This window comes from Meleagris gallopavo, chromosome 22 (assembly GCF_905368555.1).
Source record: "Meleagris gallopavo chromosome 22, MGAL_WU_HG_1.1, whole genome shotgun sequence".
NCBI classification, from domain to species: Eukaryota; Metazoa; Chordata; class Aves; order Galliformes; family Phasianidae; genus Meleagris; species Meleagris gallopavo.
In genome coordinates this window covers 3,710,358-3,733,341 of record NC_139425.1, presented here as the reverse complement: position 1 = coordinate 3,733,341, position 22,984 = coordinate 3,710,358, and the positions used below count along the sequence as shown (strand labels likewise).

Here is a 22,984-nt window from a genome sequence, read left to right as displayed (position 1 = left end):
GTATTTGGGTTCCTCACTGCTTGTCTTTGTGCTCACAAAATCCATAGCAGGTAGGAGAGTGAATTGCCTCTACAAACAGTACGTGGGGTGATGTAAACTTCAGTCTCATTTGGTCAGAGTTGAAGAGAGGATCTGGAGCAAACCAAAGAGCTGAGCATGGTTTCCCCCAACCCACAGATTGTCTTCCACCTACAGCAATATATGCAATGTTATTCTAGCACCAAGATGCACCTTTTGAATATCACAGTTCCAAATGGAACCTCTGCAAGGGTTCGAGCAACCCAAGGAAAGGTTAAAATCTCAGAGCAGCGTTAGAACTGTGAGTTGTGTGCTGAGGGCTTTGGTGTGTAGAAAGGATTTTGCTCACTCTTCCAAGTTACTGTTTCAGCTGGGTTGAAAAAGAAAACAGAGCCCAAGTGGGCTGCCTGAGAGCACCTGAATCCTGTCTGCCCTGCAGCGTGCTGCCTCCCCTCTGCCTGTGGCTCTCCTTGCCTCGCTGATGCCCATAGGTGGGCAATGCCTCATCCAGGAGAAACCCTCTCTAGTACTTTGATATTTTTTAGCACTGTCAGATGCTGCCTTTCATTCCCTGAGCTTAGTTGAGGCGTTTCTTGCCTCTCTGGGAGTAAGACAGAGCAAAATGCAGCGTGGTTACTTTGCTACAGAACCGTGGGGTTATTTCTGCTCTTGGCTCACCTGAGCCATGGAGAAGTAGCTATTGAAATCTATACAGAGGAGGCTTTAATTCAAGGAAAGAAAGGTCTTTCAAACAGACAGAGCCAGCCAGCTTGAGAGACGGGGCTTTGAAAGGAGGAAGAAAAAAACAGCATTTGAAAATGATCTCCTTGATTCTACATTAATCAGGAAAACTATTGTTAATAAAAATAATTACAGAAACGAGTGGTAATGTCAGAGCTGTAGGATTGTTCCCCCTTGTCCTACTGCTATTGCAGTCCATGTAAACAACATCCCCCTTTAAACACTGGAAGACCACAGCAAGGTCTCCCCAGAGCCTTCCTCTAGGCCTGCTCTAGGTCCGCTGAGGACCTCCGTGCTTCTGGTGCAACACTATCAGCTTCTTAGGGTGGTGTATCTGCAAGCTGGGAACTTTGCAAAGCAGCATCGTTGAGGATGCCATAGGGGTCAGTGACAACAGCCCATTCCCTTGTTCCACTTGTCAGCCAGAAATAAGGAAAACCCAGCGGAGGACAGTGCTGTTGCTGTGGTGTGGGCAGTAATGATTTGCATGGCTTTTGTTTGCAGCTCCAAAACCAGGGATGGGGCAGGCTAAGGGAGCCATGCAGGAGCAGCCTGTAGCAGAGCTCATGTAGCAGTGCCCAGTGAGGCTGTTAGCTGCAGTGCTGCCTATTCCTCTTTTATTTGCATTGAATGTGCTATGGCTGAGTAGAGATGCAGAGCTGTGCAATGAGCACAGACTGCAATCTGTTTATAAGCAAATGGGGATGATATTTTTTTCTTCTCACATGTGTCCTGCAGCCCAGTGAGAGCTCTGGGACTTGGTATTCCATGTGTATGTCTTCAGTGGATGCTGTTTGTGTCTGTTGTGACCCTGGTGGTGTTTCAAGCCCTGGGTTTTGTGCTGATCTCTTGTAGTAACTTTCCTCTGGTGCCCAAATCCCAGCTCCTGGTGCTGCAGAGGGATGTCAGAGCTCTGCTGCTGAACAGCTGATGATGAAGACATCGGGATGTGCACTGTCAGTGAGTACCAGCTGATACAGAGCATTTGCTGGCGTTACTGGTTTAAGCTCTTCTGTATCATCTACTCCTCCTGCTTGCTTGCTTGCAAACAAAAGCACAGCACTCGCTGAGCCTCTCTGCTGATCCCTTCCTCGCCCCCAGGAGGAGAACTGCAGCCCATCTCTTGGGGAACAGGGCTGGGAGCAGGCAGCAATGCCAGTTGGGCACCTCTGCAGGTTGTTTTTGTCTCCCTATGGGGGAGGTGTATGTGTGTATGATAAAGGAGGTGCAGGGCTCAGGGTCACAGGGAGGAGTGGCTGCCTGCAGGGCTGAGGCAGGAGGTGCATTCTTCATTCGCTTGCTTAAAATGGAACACATTAATTCCTCTTGCTCAGTTGTGCCTTACAAAGCAATGAACACTTTTTTTTTTTCTTTTTTTTTTTTTTTCTCCTCCCATCTCAAGGAAGGCTCCAGTTCCTTCTACTTCATTCTAGGGTCTGCTTGGGCCTGCAGGGAACTGAATGGCTTCTTGATGCTGTTCCTGTGCCCTGCAGCTGGGAGCATGGAGGGAAAATCCCTCGGTGTGTTTGGAGGGTGGAAGTAGCAGGGATGGGGAAGGTCATGGGAAATGCATGTCCCTGGTGCAGAGCAGCCTGCATTTCCCACTTAGTGACTGTTTCCTGGCCATCTCTTGGAGGATGTAGCCTGTGTTTTGAGCTGTGGTCTTGTTTTTCTTCCACCTACATGAATTACATTGTGTGAGCTCTCCTCCTTGTGTTGAGGTGGTGCCTTCACACCAAGGGCTGTTGGTGCTGCTGTGGGCACAAAGCCAAGCAGTGGGGGAGGGAACACCTGTAGTCACCACAAATTATTATTTTTAATTTCTAGGCAGGCTTGGTCCCCAGCCCAGGCTTCCTAACATCTAACCAGTCCTGTGCATGGGCTCTGCCTGAGCTCCATCCAGCCCTGCTTTTGTGAGTGTAGCATGAAAGGGCACTAATAAATTAACTACTTATGTCCAAACCGATGTGCTGGCCTGTCCACTTAATTTTCTCTTCAAAGACAACCAGTGCTGATTCCTGAGGTCACCCTGCATTTCTGCAGTGCTGCATACACATGTGCTTCCAGTGACTGCTGGAAGAGGAGCAGAAGGAAGACTTGAAGTTCTTTTGTGTGGGTATGGGTGCAAATTGTTGATCTGGCCAAAGGGCTTCAGGTTTCAACCCTGTGGATGGTGACAAAAAAGCTGGAACTTGAAAAATCATTAGTGATTTGGCATTATTCTTCCTGGTCCTATGCTATAATAATGCATCAGCAGAGTGGTTCTGGCTTTTGGATGAAGGCAAATCTTTATCTCCTGGTGCCTGGGAGGTGAAGCCACCTGTGTTCAGCTTTGAAAGCACAGGTCTGTCTGCTCACAACAAGGCTTTTGGTCACAGTTATAGCATAAAACGTGGGACTGTCACCCAACACCAGGGCTCTCTGCAGTCTGGGCTGGGCACAAATAAGCTGCTGCCTGGCCCCTGGGAGCTGTCTGCTCTCGTCCCTATGGGCTGATGGTTGGACTGGATGAGACAAGATGATCTCAGTGGTCTTTTCCAACCTTAATGATTCTATGATCCTGGTCTAACGTGCTGAGTGATCACCCAAACCATCCTGCTGTAGGTGTTTTATCTTGTCCTGAGAGCTCCACCTATGTTCTGTCTGCGAAGAGACCTCAACGAGAGGTGGAGCAGATAAAAATAGATGGCTTTCAAGCAACCAGATTTCTTTTTCTTTTAAATCATAATAAGAACCAAACAACGCCTATCTCCCCAAACCAGGGAAGTTGTTTTTATTTCTGCAGTCTCTGTTTTAAAAAAACAAAACAAAACAAAAAAGCTCTGATGCAAGAAGGTTATACCAGTTAGCTCTAACATGTTGGTAGATTTATTTCCAGTAACTGGGGCCAATCAGTTCAATTTAAGCGAGTGCATGTCATTCTTCTTTTCTTTGATAAATCAGATTTAAATGCGAAGCATGTTTTAATACAAATATTTTTATTACCTAGCGTGCACACAAAGAGCTTCTAATAGAAAGCTCTGTGAAATGCTGATTTGTGCATTTGCATTCTCTTCCAGCTTTGGCACAAATAGATTGGCACGAGAAAAAAATAAACAATTTGGTGAATAAAGACATCCTTTTAGCATTGTTTATCACTGCAAAAAAAAAAAAAAAAAAAAAAGAGGAAGAATTCAGACTGCAGGAATGAAGGTATCTGTGCTTGTATTAATGCATATGGGTGCAGCAGGCAATGCTGCCTAAGGAAGAAGCAGTGAATGGTGTCTAAAGGTGAGATCTAATTGCAGTGCGATAGCAACGACCGTGCAGGATCGGTCTCTCTCCTCCCTTCTTGGAACAGGTTGCCCAAGGAGGCTGTGGATGCCCCATCCTTGGAGGCATTCAAGGCCAGGTTGGATGTGGCTCTGGGCAGCCTGGTCTGGTGGTTGGAGACATTGCACATAGCAGGGGGTTGAAACTGGATGATCATTGTGGTCCTTTTCAACCCAGGTCAGTCTGTGATTCTTCCTCTCTATAAGGAGCTGTTTTGTGCTGACAACTCGATCTCAGAAAAATTACATCCACCAAACTTGGTGCCCCTGAAATGCTATGTTTAATAAAATGTGTTGCACATCAATAATTTAGTTGCTTGTGACAACATATAAAAATCTTGTAAAATTATTGCAAACTTGGCCCGGTATTCCTGGTAATTAAAAATGGATGAAACAGCGAAGTATGTCAGTTGTTACTCTAGTTCGGGTTTCCATTGTGTTTAAAACAGGCTATCAATTTTGAAATGCTATAAAAATGTAGAGATTGCACTATTTTAAATGTCTGATATGTTGTCCTAGGTATGTTAATTATTAATAAACAACGCAGCCAACAAGAGTCTAAACTGTACCTTACAGGAGCTCCAGGCAGTTGTAATAAGAGGAGCTGGGAAAGCTGGAGGGGAATGGAGATGAACTGCAGCACTTTTCTCTTTCCCTGGGCCCAGATCTCCCCTACCTTGCTCTGTGCTGAGCCACTCGCATGTGCATGGATGGGGAGCTACCATTTCTTGAAGTTATTTGTTTAGGGCTGCCTACAGGCTCAGAAGGGCAGCAGAGCTGTGTCTGTTCTGCCTGGCATCGCATGCAGGCTCTGTTGATGCTGCTCTTGGGGCTGTGCAAGCACTGCTGCCTTTGGGGTGAGATCAACATCCTTGTTGTTCCTCCAAGGGCGCAATCTGTAGGTGATATTTAAGAGAAATCAATGCAAAATGGAAATGGACGTCTTTGACTCGCTGTGCAAATCACAAGTGCATCATTATTGGCCCAAAGCTTTATTTATTTGGAAAGCAGAGTAGAAAATGTCAATGTTCTGCTTTTCTTCTTAAGTGCACTCAGATTATTGTGGCCGTTATGGAAGCATGTTTTATTTTCTGTTTAGTACCATCTTCGTTAGGTGCCAGAACGGTTCTTTCCATGTAGCAGAACACACCATAAAGAATTAAACTGTGTGTTCACAGAGCTGATACTTTCTTGAGTCACTGATAGCAATGACTGTGGTACTTCTTTCAAGACTTTTTTTTTTTTTTCCTTAGAAAAACTATTAAAAAATAAAAATTAAGGAGCATCTTCTTGATTTGCTGGGCAGCAGCAGGGTGCAGGGATGGAAGTTTGGCATCCTCCTTGGACAGTCAGTTCTGGTGCTCTGTTCCCCCTGTAATTCAACAGGCTTTATTGATGTGTACCCTGGATGCGTGCTGCTGCAATTCAGATGTGAACTCTTGTTTATTAAGTTGTGTTCGTGTGCTCATTGTCTCCAATTTGCTCATGGCTTTGCCCCAGATAAAATCATCTACAAACTTAGTATCACCCCAGGTCAAATAGTGAAAATAGTGGATGATATTGGCCCGGGACAAATAATTACCCAGTGCACACTGATATGTCCAACAGTACTACCTGTCCTCTCTGTGAGCCCTGCTGCCTTGTCATAGAAAAAAATATCTGATGGACTTGACATGATCTGTTCCTGACAAATCCATGTTGGCCATTCCTTGCTGCCTAGGTACCATTCAGGTGCTTGTAAAGCACTTTTTTGATGATTTGTTCCAATATTTTTTTCTGGGAATTGAGGCTAAATTGACTGGCCTGTAATTCCCTGCTATGTTTGCTGTTCTCCATTCTTCTGGGACCAACTGCAGTCCCTGAGTTTTCAATGATAAGTGCTAACGGCCCCAAGATTGTCTCCACCACCTCTAAATACCTGGCAGTGAATCTCTGCAGACCCAGCTGATTTGCAAACATGTAGTTTACATGAATATCTTCCAAATTATTGCTTCACCCCTGTAGTCAGGGGTCACCAACAGCAGTGGAAGTATCAGTACAGTGAACCAGTCACTTTTCACAGGGGATCATTATTAGTCTTTGCAATGGCAGTTGGTAGCTGAGCTCTGCTTAGTTACGGAGGAACTCCTTCCTTTGCCAGTGTCTTATTACTAACATGACTTATTTTTTGTAATTACTGTTATTCAGGTTCCTTACAAGCTCTATAGCAATATATATCCTGACTTGACTAATTTTTTTTTTTTTTTTGCACAAATTCAAGAATGTCTTATTCTTTTATATGATCCTTAACACATTGAATCAGTTTCTACAACCTGTTTGTAGAATGGCTGGGATTGGAAGGGATCTTTAAGAGCACTGAGCTCTGATCCCTGCTGTGGGCTGGTTGCACCCCCAGCTCGGGCTGCCCAGGGTCCCATCCAACCCAGCCTTGAGCACCTCCAGGGATGGGAAACCCACAGCTCTGGGCAGCAGTGCCAGGGCCTCATTGCCTTCTGAATAAAGAATTTCTCCCTAACATCTAACCTAAATCTCCCATCTTTAAATGAAAAGATATTTCCCCTTGCTCTGTCACTACTAAACCATGTAGAAAGGTCACTCTCCCTCCTGTTAATAAGCTCCCCTCAAATGGTGGAAGGTCACAGTGAAGTCTTCCCAGAGCCTTCTCTTCTCCAGGCTGAACAACTCCCTCAGCCTGTCTTTACAGGAGAGCTGCTGCAGCCCTCTGAGTGTCCTCATGGCCCTTCTTGTGCTGTGTCCCCACTCCTGGATGCAATACTGCAGGTGGGCAGAGTAGACTGGGACGATTCTGTAATTCTGTGATTCCCTCCCTGCCTGCTGCCACCCCCTGCTGATGCAGCCCAGGATGCAGTTGACCTTTCAGGCTGCAAGTGTGCTCTGCAGGCTCACATCCAGCTTTTGTCCTCCAGAACCTCAGGTCCTTTTCCGCAGGGCTCTTGGTGACTGCTTTCAGCCTGTATTTGTGACTGGGATTGCTCTGACCCAAGTGCAACACCTAGAACTTGGCCTTGTTGTATCTCATCATGTTCAGACTGACCCACTTCTCAAGCCCATCCAAGTCCCTTTGGATGACATCGCTTTCTTCTATGGCATCAGCTGCACCACTCAGCTTGGTGCCATCAGCAAACTTGCTGAGGGTGCCCTCAATCCCATCATCTAGAACCGAGGTCATTGATAAAGGTATTGAATAGCACCAATCCTGGGGGACGCTCCCCATCACAGGCTTCTACCTGGGCATAGAGCTGTTCACCTCTGTCTGTGGCTATTCAACTATTTTGTTATTCACTGAATAGGGCTTTAAATCCATATCTCTCCAACTTAGTGATAAGAATGAGATGTGGAACCATATCAAAGGCCTATCGTTTTTGACACCATGTTAATAGTGAAGAGCAGACTTTACTGATAATGGTATACTGTAAAACAAATCATGGTAATGTTTTTCTCACTTGCATTAGGGATGGCTGGGATCTGGCTTGCTGAACAAAACCTCAGATTTTTCCCGTGTTTCAAAGTGTTTCCCATTTAGTTTGCAGTGAAATGGTTTGACATTTCTCAAGTAGGCAACGCTTTGATCAGTGTGTCAGCTTGCTTCAACTTGCTTCATTGGAACAAACAGGAGATGTTTTGTTCTGGAGAAGTATTTGGTATCTGCTATCCTGGATGTTTTAGAAATAAATAAGTAAAAAGCCAAGAATGTTTCAAGTCATACATTCTGTCATGGTAGAACTTGTCAGCCACAATAACAAGGTATGGTGGGCATGTCAGAAACTGGGAGAACACAAAGCTGTAGGACAGATGGCAATGGAAACTCCACAATTCTGAAATGAAGTTTTTCTCAGAAAACTTGAGACGAAGTGCTGCCGTGTCGTTTTGTTATTTCTTAATGGCAATTGACAGAAAGGAGCGTTTTTCTTTACATCTGTGTTTCACAGTTCCTATGCTTTGCAGACGTCCACTGGATCCATCCATCCCTGCCCCTTGTGCCACACAGCAGGCTGTTGCTCCACTGTTTGATGAAGTCGTGCTTTTCTGCATGTGCAGCATGCAGTAATTGTATTGATTTGACAATTTAAGTTCTCAGAGGGAAAAAAAGGCAGTATTTGGAAGTTGACTGGATTCGAATGACAGGTTTTGATATTTTTAGTTTGAAATAACCTTTTATTTCAAAATACAGAAAAGCAAGAGGGAGGAGTAGTTAAGAGACCAAACTGAAGAGAAACACGTCAGTTGACACGAGATTTCTTTTCTTCCCTTTGGAATGGTATTTCACCATTTAACAAAGGAAAGTAAAAAGATTCTGAATTTACACCTAGAACAAAAATCCCGACTCTGTGGGCGATGGCCAGCTCTACGCAGGACATCAACCAAGAGCTGCAGGTGGGAAGGGTTATTTCTGTGTGTACACCCTTCCTTCCTTTTGCTTTTCCTGTAGCCTCAATACAATCATGGAGAGGGTTTGCACTGGAAGCCATTGGGGTGACCTGGTGGCATCACTGAGCCCTCCAGCTGATGCTGGCTGCATTGCAGCAGTGTCCAGCTTTTAAAGCTTGGCATTCAGGGAAGCATCCTGGAGGTTACATGATAATAGAGATGCAGAGATGAATGTGTGCATAGTCTTGTGAATGGCACTGAGCTATGGGTGTGGGCTGTGTTACAGTGATGCAGGGTTGGAAAGGTTTGGGTCTGAGCGTGGCTGCTGAAAGGTTTCACAGGACCCGTCCTGAGCTTGCAGGTTGGCTGCTCTGTCAGCAGAACAATAATGAATGTACTTCTGAGTAATGTCCAGCTTCTTGATTGTATTCAGAAGCCAAGCTGAATAAATAGAGAATCCTAATCTCCTTGGTGCAGTGGTGTCCTCATCAGGATTGGGTGATCAGTGGAAAGAAATTTCAATTTGTATTGCAGCCAGACTCCTAAAGACCTTTGATGAATTGTTCTTATTAATACTCGGACAACTGAGACCAGTGAGGGTGGGACTGGCCCAGGTCCCATGCAGCAGCACCACAGAGCACACAGCTGCAAACTTTTTCTTATAAGGCCAGAAGTATGTTCTCTTCCAGAAGCCCTGAGCACCAACTAGAGCCCCAAAGCAAGAAATGTGTAGCCATGCAACCAGCATCAGGGCTCTGGTGAGGATGCTTAGCTCCGTGTGCTGGGACAGATCCTCTTGCGTTTGTTCCCTGCTGCCTTTTGCTTGGTGAAAGGCACTGAGCTGATTTATGGGGCTGGGAGAGGCAGTAGGTGCCCACAACAAAGAAACCAGCCCCTCTCCTGCTGACCTATCTTAGTGCACGACCTCACCTTGAGTCCTTTTCAGTTACAGTTTCACTGCTGCCTTTAGGTTGTCTTATTTCTGAGCTGAAAACTGTAACAAAGGGGAAAGATAAAGTGTGAAATTCACTGAAAGCTTTTTTTGGTTCTGTGGGGTTTTAAAATATTGCCTCACCTTGATGTTGTCTGTGTTCTCAGTGGCTAAGCGGAATGCTAATTCTGCCCATACCTCTGCTCCCAGCTCTGCCTTTCAAGCTCATCTCAAATAGAAGATTAAAAAAATCACCCGGATTTCATTTTTAATCTCCCTTTCACTTCAAACAATTTATCCTTTTTTGTGATACCTAATTAACTGACCTCTTTCAGATAACTGCATGATGTGTGTGCGTTACATCTGTGATCGCAAACAGAATATCTGATCCCCGTGGAACCATCCATTGGGGAATTAGGGTAATTAGTCTCTAACAAATACAAATTTGGAAACATCTGTGCAGATTTAAGCTTAGGGAATAGGACTGGGGAGCGGGTTTCAGCCACAGGAAGACAGTACGGAGGCAGAGCTGAAGGTACCAGGCAAATACTGCAATTAAATTAGTCAGCTTGAGGAAATTAAATCAAGGGAAATTGGAGTGTGTCATATTTTTCGATCTGGGTTTCTGCTGTTAGGAGATTTGGAAGAAAGGCAGTGAAGAAAATAGAAGCTAATAAGTTTTCTTTTTTTTTTTTCTGAGTGACTCAGAGGAGGGCTGGATAAAGCCCTTTCTCGTTTGGTGATAATTAATGTGACTCCCATGGCAAAGGGAAGCGTAGTGATTACTCACCAGTCAGCTCCGCTTTCACAGCAGATTTTCGGACAACTTCTCATGGTTTCAGCCTGCACAGCAACATCCTGCCCGCGGGGAAATCTCTGCCCCACAAAGCTGGGTGCAAACATCTGAGAGGGGCGGGTGAATTTTGCTGGAAGGAGCACAGGTGGGGATGTCCATTGGTTAACAGACACAGCTCGGGCTGGGGAGCTGATGTGCAAGTCCTTAAACACTTGAAGAGAGAACTTCCCTTATTTGTAGGGGATTTGGGTCAAGCTCCATTCCTTGTATCAGCATTATTGATTGTTTACCGAAGTCAGCACTGGGAAAAGTAGTTCAGTGGTGGTTAGTTTAATGTGCGTGCTTAGTTAAGGATAGATGGGAGCTCATCTGAAGGGCATTCACGAAAAAGGACACTTCCAAGTTATGAATGTGTGGATTTAGGTATTCTTTTGATAAAAATTGCATGAGATGCTATGAGTGCCTTGATAGCAGTGCCCACAGAGCCAGAACTAAGTTATGTAGTCAAAGGTGATTGTAAAATGGACAAAGAGCCTTTGCTACAGATTTCTGCTTTCTCATATGACCGAGGCTGCTTCCAGTCTGCAGCACTATCAGTTTGGGCACGGTCTGGGTGTTCTCTTGCAAACTAAGAGGACCAAGGGCTGTTGTTATAAGCCGTAGCTCCTGAGTTCTTCAGGGAATGGAGCAATACCTCCATAGCAGTACCATTCATTTCTCTGGTGCCATACAGCTCCACGGCCCCAGCAGATTTCAATTCAGCTGTGAGCCAAGAAGAGGCCAAAGGCCTTTGCACAAAGCAGATGAATTATGGTTTCATTTTTCATGATTACTCAGATAATACCATACTGACAGTCAATATAGAAAAAGGGACACGTCCTTCTTCATAGAGAGAGCAGGGGTCTGAAGAAGGATGTGCCATAGGGACATGGGCAAACTCAGCAATGCAGCAGATTTTCCTGCTGCTGTGCTCTTCCTGAGCCTCATTTCTTTCTCTTCTTGAAGTCTCTCCTTGCCCAGGGATGGTGGGGAGAGGAAACCTGGTGATGTGCGTTCAACCGCATTGTACCTCCAAAGATGCACAAAAGACATGCAGATATGGCATGTATCTGCTCTAAAACTGCAAAAGGTGTTGAGGTTGGAAAATGTGAAGAGCCCTAGTGAGCTTCCTGCTGGGCAGGCAGGGGAGAAGTGGAGTGAAAGCAAAGGCTCGATGCCTTCTTCCGAGCACCCAAGGGTGGCATCCAAGAGCTGCAAGAAAACACTGCTGAGCCTTGCTTGCTGTGCATGCCTTGTGCAAGAGGGGGAGAGCAATGCACGATGGTAGTGGGTGATCTTCTGCCACAGGAAGGCTGCCCTCCCAGGAGTGCTTTGCTTGTTTTGTTGTTGTTGTTGGTTTTAAAATCTGCTCGTGATGTGAGAGGAAAGGCTTTCAAGGCTGCACGCCCACAAGAAGACACTCGCTTTCCTCAGATGAAGCCTGTGTTGAGTTTTCTGATGTTGATTTTCTTCACTGATTGCCCTGACCTGGGGGTTCAGAAGCAGCTGCTGTGTAGTTTTTGCCCTCCAGAGCAATTTTGCTTCTGAAAACAATAAGCAGGAAGAAACCTGAATTACTGTTTTCAAAAAGGCCAACTCAGTCTCTCAGACCTGTTCTTAGAAAACACCACTGTTCCGAAGAAGTCTGCAAAACCTTCCCAAACCAAGCCATGGCTTTGGCCAGGAGCCAGCTGTGCCCTGCCCAAACAGTCCATGTCATTGCCTTAAAAAGCCTCAAAAGGTGATTTGTCTTCCTGCCCCCAGCTGTGCTTGCAGGTGGAGCAAGCAGGCCTGGATCCCTTCCTAAACATGCAGCTCCTTCCCCAGCTTTTGCTGGCATCGTTTGGCTCTTCCTGAATCTTTGCAGGCAGCTGCCTGGATGGAATTGATCTTTGTATCCCTTACATGCTAACAACTTCTAGCAGAAGAAGAAAATAAATGCGGGTGGGGTCACTGTGGAACAAAATAAGGGGCTAAGTTTGTTTTCATGCTGCCTCAGTGATTTAATGTTAACACATGCCGTGAGATTGCTATTTATTTCTATTAGCACTTTTTGCATCTTAGGTGTTTATTACAGGCTCCTTTAAACAAATGAATCATCTACTGTCAACAGCATTTCACCAGGGTGTGGAGAGGATGAGATACCGAGTTCAGATGGGTCTGTCCCCAGGTGTGCAGTGATTGATTTGTGCAGTGCTGGGACAAGCAGCGTCCCCGTGCTGCAGGCCATGGCAAATGATGTCAGGCTCAGTGCATTGCCTGGCGGCAGTGCAAACCACATGGATTCTCAAAGGGAAGGCTGGGATGTGATGGCCCCCTGGGAAGTGCTGCTGTCTGGATGCATTTGGTTTGGTTTCTCCCTGTAGGTTGAACTTGAGAAGGTTTTCCTATGGCTTCTAAAGTTCTGCAAATGGCTCTGTTGGTTTGGACTTTCTCGGTTGGAGGAGAGCTCATGTGCAGTGGGTGCTGCGTGGAGCAGACAGAAGCTGGTTAATTCCCTTATGAGGGAGTGGACCTAAATGAAACCAAAGGCCCTGGCTCAGTTGAGGCAATTAAATGGGTAAGAGAATCCTGCCTTGATTGCTGGGAGCCTTTAGGATGGATGGCCCTTTGGGAAGATGGCTTTGTGTACCAGGGCAGCAGAGCTGGCTGTGGTTGGCATGGCTGGAGGGAGGCTTTGTGCTGGGAACTGCTCAGTCCTACTATGAAAGGAGGAAATTTTGTTTGTTGCTGCTCTTCTCTTGTTTCCTGGTCTTTGTTAACTGAGAGTATGGGAGAGTGGCAGGAAGAGCACAGCATGGTTCCCATCTCCTCCACTTACAATGTCATTTCTTTGTGAATGTTTGCAAGCAAAAGTAGAAAAATAAATAGATGTTGAAGCAAATCCTAGATATGATCTGTAATTAGATTAAGACAGTTATGGAATAATAAATTATCTAAGTACAACAGTACAGCTTCATAACGCTTTTAAGATTGATTTTTGCCCAAGGCCCTGGAAAAGTGACTTCAACAAAACTTAGAGATTAAGTCTGATTATTATGTGAAAATACTTTTTTAATGCCCCTTCAAGGCACGCAAGGAGCTCTTCGTGGCCCTGTTAAAAAGCAGTGCTCTGAGCAACTCCAGCGGTGGCAATAGGGCTTGGAGATATATGGCCAAGTGTCCATGTTATTTCCAAGTGTGATTGTCTTCAGCCAAATGGTCTAATCATAGAGTCCTCAAGGCTGGAAAAGATGACTGAGATCATCAAGTCCAACCATCAACCCATCCCACCATGCCCACTAACTGAGTCCCTCAGTACCACAATCCTTCTTTCTCCTTGGGCAGAGCTAATGCATTTTTCCTTAGCTACACATAACTCCAGTCCCCCCAAGGTTTTCTTCTCCCCCACCGATGACTTTTGTTCTGCTTTGGGATGTGATGGCCATGCATTTCTAGCCTAGGCACAGTGGAGGTCATATCTGGCAGCAGCTCACAGCACTCAGGGCTCTTTACCTGTGCTCGCAGCAGGAGTTAACAAGTCAAATGCTGACCAGAAAACATGGCTGTGAGATGACGTTTTATTTTCAGCCCTTTGAAATTAAAACACGTGCCCTGGTGTTTCAAGTATGATGATTGTCTCCATTCCTGCCACTATATTACCTCTGCAACTCAAAAGTGATTTGCAGCATCATTCAGCCTGCTAATTCTACCAGGCTGAGCCTTACAGGGCCCCTTGGCTCACAGTGAGGTTTTGTTTCATAGAATCATAGAATGGTTTAGGTTGGGAGAGACCTTAGAGATTATTTAGTTCCAACCCTCTGCCACGTGCAACCAATAGGTCAGACTGCCCAGGGCTCCATCAGCCCTTTGCAGTGTCAGCTGGCAGCACGTTTGCTGACCCAGCCATGCCAGGGGAGAGCTCACAGTTCCCAGGTGGGAGCTCAGACCCCATGGGGTGACTTCATCCACCCCATGCAAGTACTCTCCCCATCTCCATCCTGCTGCAACATGGGCTGCGACGCTGCCTGCTTGGGCTCTTCCAATTCCAGGTGGGATGCTACAGGGATTTGATGCTAAGAGAATTGAATTACTTTTAATTCCCTCGGGACACCAATCCCTTTTTATTTTTATGGTTGTGGGCGATAGAAATATGTGCCTGGCTCATAGAGGTGTTAACAAGCAGCAATTAGGCAGTGTTTGCACATGGCTCTGAGAGCGTGGTGCTATTATTTCTCACCTGTGGTGCAGTTAACAATCCATGCACTTTTTTCTCTGCTTCACAGCACACCACAAGCAGCATTTAGGAAGGATTCACTGGCTGCCACATAGGAGCATTTGGAAGCCATTATTATTAAATTAATCCAAGTGGCTTGACAAGGCCATTGTACAGTGTGCTGGCCTCTTACCTCTGGCCACGCAAGAGCACTCCGTCTCATAAAAACACACATTGCTCCCCATTCATCTTCACTGTGAGGCTCTTGGGTCTTGCCACCATCGAAGGAAAGTGAGGGGGGGAAATGTGGGGCAGAACACATGGAGGTTTCCAGGTGGGAGCGTTCAGCTCTCAGCCTATGGGAACCACCAAGCCTGCCTCAAGCCTGGGTGCTGTTGGCACGTGCGGTGTGTGACAGTGAATGCAGCTCATTAATTGCTTGTCAGCCTTCACTGCCTGCCTCGCTGCTGTTGCGTGTGGGGGAAGGACAAATTGCTCCTTCCGTGAGCGTTAAATATTTTATTTTGCGACCTTCCTCTAATCAGATGCTTTATCTCAGCTGTATATTAAAAGCAAAGTCATAAAAAAAGGATTTTAATAAAAGTAACCTCCTTAAATTGTGTAATTGTCACTTTCCCAGGACATTAGGGAAGCTGTAAGGGGGGAAAAATATGTACAGAGTAGATTTTGGTACATTGATAATTTATTATCTAATAATCTCTCCTCTTCCTTGCTATTCCCGGCTTTCTCATTACACGTAAAGCAGCAGCACTCCCTGTTGCTGGCAGTGGGTTGCTGTGCTCCTGCAGAGCCCGATCAGCTCTGTGCTGGTGGCAGCAGCAGGGCTGCAGGCACAGCTGGGACCTGAGGCTGTTGCACTGCTCAGTGCCCTGATTTCTCTGCTGGTGCTGGTCTGACCTCGAGGAGCATCATCTCCAGTAGAGGTGCCAGCGTCCTGTCCAGCTTGCCAGTATTTCTCAGACACAAAGCAGAGTTGAGGCTCAGCCCACACTGATGGGCTGTATGTTGGTCACCCATGCTCATGGGCTGTACGAAGTGGGGTCTGGCTGTCATCTGTAGCTGCTCTTCTATGGCTGTTCTCATAGCATGGCTTGGATGGTGATTTGCAGCCTTGGGAGGAGAGGAGCGCATCCAAATGCAGATCAGGTCTGTTTTCACCTCTGCACCCTGTGCTTGTCAAAGCCTGTGGGGCCATTGGAAAGGACAGAGATGACAGCAGTCCTCTGGGATGCATCCTCATGTCCCAGGGCCATGTCTACACTGCAGTGTAACACTGCTTGGGCCTCTTTAGTGTGATTTATGTGACATAGCACACCCAGTGAGGATGTCTCTCTCCTGGTACCAAGGGCAGCTATAGGTGTAAGCAGTATGTGATTCTTCATGTGTTCCATTCCCTCCCCCAGCTTGGCGTTAATAGGGTGGAAAAACTTAGGAGAGCATCTCCAAGTCCAGCTTAGTGTCTGACCCTGAATTGTCAGTGGGTGGATCTTCAGCTCCCTGAAAGGAGATGGTGGTGGTGAGGTGAAGATCAGCCTCTTCTCCCAGGTAACAGCAATAGGATGAGAGATGATTAGTTCGGATATAAGAAAGTCTTTTACATTGGGAATTGTGAGGCACTGGCACAGGTTGCCTAGAGATGTTGTGGGTCAGACTCTGCACATCCCCTCTTCTTCCCAAGAAATCTGTCCCAGATGAGACTTCTTTTGCCTTAAGTTGCCATTATCTGGATAATGATGCTGTGAGTTTGTCGTCCCTGTGCTTGAGTGGTGCACGGACGCACTGCCAGCACAACGTGCCTGCTTGGAGAGCTGGTGGAAGCCATTGGCACAGCCTGTGCTCCTGCTGCAAAAACCTTGTGTTTGGGTGGGTGCAGGACCTGGGATTGAGGAGCTCTTTTTCTTACGTGGGTCTATCAAGCTGCCTATCAAAATGTAAAAGTACACATGGCTTAGGTGTGAAGAGGGAACTCCACGCCAGCTATATAAGGGGAAGCAGAGATGTATGTTGGAGATACGACTTCTTCTCTTGCCTGTATTTTAAAGTGAATGAGCCTCCCATTTTAAGTTTACTTTCACATGAGGATTTGTGTGACAGCTTTACCTGCCCCAGAGAGTTTTTCCCTGAGATGAATTTATGCAGTGAGTCACTTCTGGATCAGAAGATTATTAATGAAGAGCGAGCATGGGTCAGATAAGTTATGCAAGCTGCAGTTTGCTATTATTTACTGCATTTGGGAACACACACGAAAGTTTTCCCATCGTTAAGCTTTGGGCTGGTCAAATTGATGGATATGATTTGATTGAAATTGTGTAGAGGGTGATTACAATAAGGAGCTAGGAAATTAAATGGTACTGGTCAGGAGCCAAAGGTAAATGATTTGCCTCTGTTCTTCAAAGCTTTATGTAGGCTGATGTGCATCTGCCTTGCAAGGGAAGGACACAGTGCACAGGGTGCAGAAGATTGTAAGTGCTGAAGGCAGATGAAAGTGCTGTGGCTGTTGGGGATGGAAGGTCCCTTCCAACCCAGCTATTCTGTGATCCTGTATCCCACTGCCCTGACGAAAGGTTTGACCATAGCACAGTCTGGGGCTGCAAACCACTGGGGTTCGTGGTGGTTTATTTAGGAGTTGTGAATTCAGTGCTCTGTAGACAGCCTGTGGGATAGGGGGAGTATTGCCATGGGAGCCTGCTGTGGTTTGAATGCATGCGTGTGGCTGGGGCCCTGCTGGCAGCTTGGGCTGGTTGAGAATGGGAGGATCTGTTGTGAAGCTCAGATCCAGATCTAAACTCAGCCACAGGGGATAAAGGTCTCAGACCTCATCACTGCCCACCTTGCCCATGGAAATCGCTGCCACTGCTCTGCTCTCCCCTTGATTGTCGTGATTATAAAGTGTGATCAGCCTTATTTATTATTCATGAGAAGCTGGGATGTCTCTGCCCACCAACAAATAGGATACTGATAAAAGAGTCAATAAGGCTAATGTTGTTTTCAGTCACTAAATTTGACTTAAGGCTGGCCTGGAAAAAGGGAATTCATCTCTGAATATATTAGTTGATGACTGACAGGAAAATATTGCAAATGATGTAGTTGGTGTATATTATTCAGTCACCTGTTAGACTGGCTGAATATTGGAAAAATGTTTTTGCAAATGTATCGTAGTAATTGGCAGAAAAGAAAGAAATGACTGTTATGCAACTGATTCCCACACAGGTTGCTCCATTATGTAACTACACAAGCAAGAGCTTCCAAAATCAGGAACAGGCTCAAGACCAAAATCTCCATTTTTGGGTTCCCTGAGTGCTCTGTAAGGAACGTGTCCAGAGAAGGATAACGGAGCTGTAAAGGGTCTGGAGCACTATGGGATCTTATGGGGAGCGACTGAGGGAACTGGGATGGCTCAGTCTGGAGAAGATGAGGCTCAGGGGAGACCTTATTGCTGTCTGCAGCTGTCTGAATGGAGGTGGTGGCAATTTGGGGTTGGGCTCTGCTCCCAGGTATGAGCAATAGGATGAGAGGTGATGACCTCGAGTTGTGCCAGTGGAGATTCAGGCTTCATATTAGGACATGTTTCTTCTCAGAAAGAGGGGTGATGCAGTGGCACAGCTGCCCAGGGAGGGGGGGATTCAGTGTCCCTGGGGCTGTTCAAGACCCGTGGAGATGTGGCACTGAGGGACGTGGTCAGTGGGCATGGTGGGATGGATTGGGGTTGGACTTGGGGATCTTAGTGTCTTTTCCAGTAGTGTCTTTTCCAACCTTAATGATTCTGTGAGCTAGAGGCAGGGCTGGGAATGCTCCTGCAGTTTCCAGTGCTATGTGCAAGTCAGCTGCCCTGGTTTGGGGTGAGAAAGAGTTAATTTTCTTCACTGTGGTTCATACAGTGCTGTGCTTTCACATCTGATCTGCACAACTCAGAGACCCACCAATCCATTCCGTGGGTCTTCCGTTTGATATCTTAACACCACAGATGACAACCCCCTGGCAATGCCATCTATGTGCATGGTGTGTCGTGCACCCAGGGAAGGGTGCCCCTGGCTGGCTATGCTGCTATGCGCTCACAGACACATGGGGAGGATTTGCAGCTGACAAACACAATGCCTGCCACCCTCCAGTAGGTCTGGAGCTGGGGAAATCTCCTGGAAAAATCAGGGCAAGAGACAGCTAGACGAGGCAATAGATAACATTGGCAGGTGAGAGAACAATGGAGTAGGAAGAGGAGGAATAATCTATGAGGCAGTTCATGATGTAAGTGGCAGGACCCAAGGGGATGGCGGGTGCAAGCATCAGCTGCTTGCGAGGGGGACCCTCTGTTGAGCCAAAGCCTTACAGGAGGAGATTTTGTTATCCCTGGCCTCACCTGCAGCCAGGAGCCCAGTTAGAGCTCATGTTCTGCAGTCAGATCCAGTCGTTGCGGCTGTTGATTTCTCCTCTGGCTGTGTCCGCTGGATCCAAACTGCAAGCAATGTAATTGGATGCAACACCAGAGTGGCCGATGACTCAAAGCATCTTTCTGAAAGCATTTCCCCCCCGTGTTGCTGAAAGATTACATCTGATGTTGTAAACCAGCATTGCTCCCAGTTGGTACCACTGCTAAGTAATTTACCCTTCTGGAAAAGCTTCTCGTTATTGCAGCATGTTCACTGCAGCCATCTAGTGAAATTATTTCTTTCAAGTTAGAAAAAAAAAAAAAGAGACAAGATCTCTCTCTTTTATCATCCAATGTATCAAAACCCTTGGAGAAAAATGAGATATAGATCCAGCCCGAGGTGGGGGGAACACCTGTTATTAAGTTTGATTTCTAAAATAAGAGAGAGGCTTTGGGGGCAGGTTTCTGAGGGCAGAGGGGAGCAGGCAGCCTGCAGGATGCTGACCTTTCTTGGAAGGGCAAACATTGAGAAACCTTGGATGATGGGATGCAGAGTAGGGTTAGTGCTGGAATTTCCTCTGACTACAGGTGGGTGTTCCAGAGGAAAGAAACCAATGTATCACCAAAGGTATCTCGGCAATTTGGTGAATGAGCATTGGGATTTCTGTGGGGGAGAGGAGGTGTGATTTGACCACATCAGGTTGCCCTTAATTTCGCTTCCTCCACTCGAAGAGGAATTCCTCTCTTTTCCCCAACTCGTGCTTTGTTCCCCTTGCTTTGGGAGCAATGCAAGATGTTTATGGAGGGGTCTGGCCATGGCTACCTGCTGCTCACAGTCCCATTGCTGCCCTGAGCTCTGCTGTGGGACGCCTTCCCAAAAACACCCAGAGGGCAGTTGGAGACAGGATATGGGGATCAGATACAAAGCAGTACAAGATCTAATTTTGATCCAGATCAGAATGCAGACTGAAAAGGCTTTGCTTCTGGTCCAAAGTCTTCTGTGTTTCCCTCTGATTTGGGACTACACCTTGTGAGGGCTGATCTGAGCTCTCAGGCTCTGACCAGGTGTTGCTGCCTGGAGCTGTTGCTCCTGGCATCCCCAGGCTGGCTGGAAGCAGGGAGGTGTCTGCATTGTGTTTGTTGGTTGTTTTTCTTTGGTAGGCTTCGTTAGCAGGGAGAACAAAAGCTGCGTAAATGCTAAATGCCTGTGTCTGCCTGTCAGGCTGTTCTTGTCATCTTCTGAACAACTGGCCAATTTCATTGCAATTTGACAGGCAAGAGCTTGGGAAGGTAATATATTTCTGAAAGGCTCTGGAGAAATAGCTGGGCAGGTGGGGAGGCTCTTCTGTGGGCTTAACAAAGAGAAAATCCACAGCATGAACTCATGTCTTGGGGATGTCAGAAAATATTCTTGGGAGTTTTCCATAAGGTGGGACTTGGTGATTTTCCTGGCTTTTTTTCCACTAAGGTAAAGGTGGGATCGGATGTTTATAGTGTTCCCTAGTGCCTAGGGACCATGGTAGTTACCTAAATTAAGGTGGATATTGATAGGAAAAAGAATCGAGAAGGGGCAAGGCCATATGCAGCAGGACAAGAAGGAAATAATTGAAGAAATTTTAATGGAGAAAGAAAATCTTGCAGTTCTTTAATCCTTCCTGTTCAAGATCTCTTACTGAAAATTGGTGGGTTTTAAGGTGAGCTTGAAGGACATGGGAAGTCTGTGCTGGGATCTGACGTGGTCTCTGAGCAGACTAGTTCTGATCTTGGAGCCTCACTCACAGGACACTCCATTTTCTCGTAGCCAAGGATAAATTGGAGGTAAAGGAAATGAAGAAACCATTGGGAGCTGCCATTTCTCACGGGAAAAAAATCGTGTGATATTGTCTATTTTTATAATAGGTTTTTTAGAAAGTCTGTCAGGATTGATTTGAAATGTGCAGGATTAGAGAATCTTGGACATCTCCAGGTCAGCCATCCCAGAGGTTAACAATTTCTGTTAAAAAGAGTGCTTTGCTTCTCATGTAGGGTTTTCAGATGGGGAAGGAAGGCTCAGCTCTGCTCTCCTTGATGCTCTTTTCTTTGCTGGCTGCCGAAGCCAGAATTTCTTCCAAAGCCTCCACATACAGCCAGTGCAAGAGCCCAGATCAGCCCTGCTCCCAGTGCTGAGGTGTGCTGGGGGCTGACCTTCCCACCTACACAAACCTTAAGGAACTCCTTTCCCTGGTCAGGAGCCCAGGTGTGGAAGTCCTGCAGCACGGCTGACACCCGCCTGCCCTCCTGGGGAAGGATTTTGCAAGCTAAAGAAAGAGAAGCTTAAACCACCGGGATATCTCTCTGTCTGAGAAAGAAAATCTATCCGAGGTGATTCCTGGCCTTGTTCCTAATCAGCCCGAGGTGACAGGAGGATGCACGCTCCTGTGGTTTAATCACAGAGGATGCAGTGTATGTCAGTGCAGCTCAATGTTGGGCACAGCTGTGGCAGCTGGGTGAGCCCACTCCAAAAACCAGCCCGTGGAGGCTGGGGTGGATGAACATCCTGCAAAATGCTCCTGCTGCCTCCTGCTTAGACTCCGTGTTGGCAAAATGACCGGCTAATAACAGGCAGATCTGCAAATCACCATGAAGATGTGAGGGAACGGCTGCACTCTGCTAACTTTCAATAATCAGTGGAGGAGCAGCAATAGAGTTTGTGCACTGCAGTGGAAGAGATCTATTAAGAGTCCTTTCCCAGCCTGTGCTGCTGGGGAGAAGAGTTAATTGAAACTAAAGTGCTCATTTTAATTGTGCCTGTCCATAAGCTTTGCTGGAATTGCTGTGTCAATCTGGCTGCCCCACGGATGGCTCTGGCTGACGGTGTCAGTGAAGGTTTGTTACGGTGGGTTCAGATTTATTGGTGTGAAGTGCAATGGGACCTCAGAGCTGTGCAGCAATCATTCCCTCAGCTGCTTCCTTGCAGCCCAGGCTGCCTCCATCCTCCTGCATGGGGCACTTGGGGTATTTCAGAAGTGACAGTTGTCACCTCCGCTGGAGTAGATCTATGTGAGCGTGGCATGCAGGTTCTTGTTCCACACTGGCAAAAAGACACAGCTCATGGTGGTGACTATGATGAAAAATATTGGTTTATAGCTGAGAATTTGCTTTATCAAATAATGTAATTTACTACTTGTACTGGTTGTAGTTTCCATGGGAATAAAAGGAGGCATTACTTTCAGAGCAACCTATGTATAAAGGCAGCCCAAGGACAGGCTGTGTCGGGAGATGCAGTGCTGGGGAGGTCAGATGCCAGCTGTGCTGTGCATCCCATGGCAGCTGCTTCCGATTTGCAGAGGGGAGAGGCAAATGCTGAATTGCAATAGCTACAGAAGTGACATGGATGAGTGCAGTTTGTCAGAGAGCCGTGTTAGTCCGTGTTGTACCTCCATGTGTGACCCTCCCTCCCTCCATGAGGGTCTGGTAGCTGCCCAGGAGTGCTGGGCTCCATTCCCAGCACTGTGCTGCTGGCACCCTGCAGGGAAGGTGATGCTGTGCAGGCGACTTTGTGCAAATTACGTGGGCTGTAAATCATCCTGATTTCAAAACCACTCTGAGGTGCCAAGAAAATACAAACTGGTTTCAAGGCGCCTCAAAAAGACCTGTTCACCTGCAGCCTGGGACCCCGGGGAGGCTTCCATAGTCTCCAGCAGAGTTTTGCTTTGTTTGTGTGGATTAGAAATGTAAATATATTTAGGCTACGCATGCGGAATGGGAGAAAAGAAAAGATTAAAATAAAATACTGTGCGTTTCTGATTTTCAGATTTATGCTCATCCTCATAAAAGCATGAATGACATTTATTTGGCTGGCTGCATAATCCATGTTAACAAGACAATTAGTATGTGCTGGAAGTTATTATTTTCCTTGGCACGTCACAGTCAGGGCTGCTGTTGGATTTGGAATGGAGCCTTGATTCATTCCTGCTTTGCGGTAAAAGATAATATTGAATTTTTCTCCAAAGATCTTGGCAGCATGTAATTAATACCTTTTTTTTTTTTTTTTTTTTTTTCCTTTTTTCCCCCTTGCCTTAAATATAATGGAACAAAACACAACAACCCAGCTAGGGAAAAATTCAGACTTAAAAGAACTACTTTTTAAATTGTGTCTGGAGTGAATCCTGTGCCCTTGGGAGGCAGCGGATTGGTGACT

At 46.4% G+C, this 22,984-nt stretch overlaps 1 protein-coding gene across 10 annotated transcripts in view; it reads left to right on the top strand.

Annotated features, from left to right (window-relative positions):
* The window catches only part of MYBL2 (MYB proto-oncogene like 2), a 154,161-nt gene that overhangs the window by 46,971 nt on the left and 84,206 nt on the right, over positions 1–22,984 (top strand). For 9 of the 10 annotated variants that reach the window (XM_085242039.1, XM_085242038.1, XM_085242042.1 and 6 more), the window contains one exon: positions 1,615–1,719. The exons of the other annotated variant lie outside the window; for it this stretch is intronic. The gene's annotated coding sequence lies outside the window, so the exon portion shown is untranslated. The remainder of the gene's footprint in view (positions 1–1,614; positions 1,720–22,984) is intronic. 10 annotated transcript variants of the gene reach the window in all.